This window comes from Mobula birostris, unplaced genomic scaffold, assembly GCF_030028105.1.
Source record: "Mobula birostris isolate sMobBir1 unplaced genomic scaffold, sMobBir1.hap1 scaffold_666, whole genome shotgun sequence".
Classification (NCBI taxonomy): domain Eukaryota; kingdom Metazoa; phylum Chordata; class Chondrichthyes; order Myliobatiformes; family Myliobatidae; genus Mobula; species Mobula birostris.
Window position 1 is genome coordinate 20,652 of NW_027278385.1, and position 1,604 is coordinate 22,255.

A 1,604-nucleotide genomic window follows, 5' to 3' on the forward strand; every position below is an offset into this window, starting at 1 on the left:
GACGGAGACGGGGAGGGGTGTAGGGGAGGGATGTGGTGACGGAGACGGGGTGGGGTGTAGGGGACGGAGGGGGTGACGGAGACGGGGAGGGGTGTAGGGGACGGAGGGGGTGACGGAGACGGGGAGGGGTATAGGAGAGTGAGGTGGTGACGGAGACGGGGAGGGGTGTAGGGGAGGGAGGGGGTGATGGAGCCGGGGAGGGGTGTAGGGGAGGGAAGGGGTGACGGAGACGGAGAGGGGTGTAGGGGAGGGAAGGGGTGACAGAGATGGGGAGGGGTGTAGGGGAGGGAGGGGATGACTGAGACGGGGAGGGGTGTAGGGGACGGAGCAGTGTCGGGAGGGAGGGGGTGATGGAGCCGGGGAGGGGTGTAGGGGAGGGAGGGGGTGACGGAGACGGGGAGAGGTGTGGGGGAGGGAGAGGGAGATGGAGACGAGGAGGGGTGTAGGGGAGGGAGAGGGTGATGGAGACGGGGAGGGGTGTGGGGGAGAGAGAGGGTGATGGAGACGGGGAGGGGGTGATGGAGATGGGGAGGGGTGTAGGGGAGGTAGGGGTGACGGAGACGGGGAGGGGTGTAGGGGAGGGAGGTGGTGAGGGAGACGGGGAGGGGTGTAGGGGAGGGAGGGGGTGAGGGCGACGGGGCGGGGTGTAGGGGAGGGAGGGGGTGACGGAGACGGGGAGGGGTGTAGGGGAGGGAGGGGGTGACGGAGACGGGGAGGGGTGTAGGGGAGGGAGGAGGTGACGGAGACGGGGAGGGGTGTAGGGGAGGGAGGGGGTGACGGAGACAGGAGGGGTGTAGGGGAGAGAGGGGGTGACGGAGACGGGGAGGGGTGTAGGGGAGGGAGAGGGTGACGGAGACGGGGAGGGGTGTAGGGGAGGGATGTGGTGACGGAGACGGGGTGGGGTGTAGGGGAGGGATGTGGTGACGGAGATGGGGAGGGGTGTAGTGGAGGGAGGGGGTGACGGAGACGGGGAGGGGTGTAGGGGAGGGAGGGGGTGACGGAGACGTGGAGGGGTGTAGGGGAGGGAAGGGGTGACAGAGATGGGGAGGGGTGTAGGGGAGGGAGGGGATGACTGAGACGGGGAGGGGTGTAGGGGACGGAGGGGGTGACGGAGACGGGGAGGGGTGTAGGGGAGGGAGGGGGTGACGGAGACGGGGAGGGGTGTAGGGGAGGGAAGGTGTGACTGAGTCGGGGAGGGGTGTAGGGGAGGGAGGGTGGTACGGAGACCTGGAGCGGTGTAGGGGAGGTATGGGATGACGCAGACAGGGAGGGGCCGTAGGGGAGGGAGGCGGGGGTGACGGAGTTGGGGAGTGGTGCAGGGGAGGCAGTGGGTGATGGAGGCGGCGAGGGGTTTAGCGGAGGTAGAGGTGATGGAGACAGGTCAGGGTAGGAGGGGTTGACTGAGATTGGGAGGGGTGTAATGGAGGGAGAGGGTGACAGAGATGGGGGTGGTGGTGGTGAGCGACATCAGGAGGGAGGTTGTGATCGACATGGTGAGAGGTGTTGTGGAGTGTTCAGGAATAATTTAGTTATTCTATTTGTCTTGACAGAACTTTAATCTTAAAGAAATTACAAGCATTCCCCTGTAATACCTACCAGTGTTC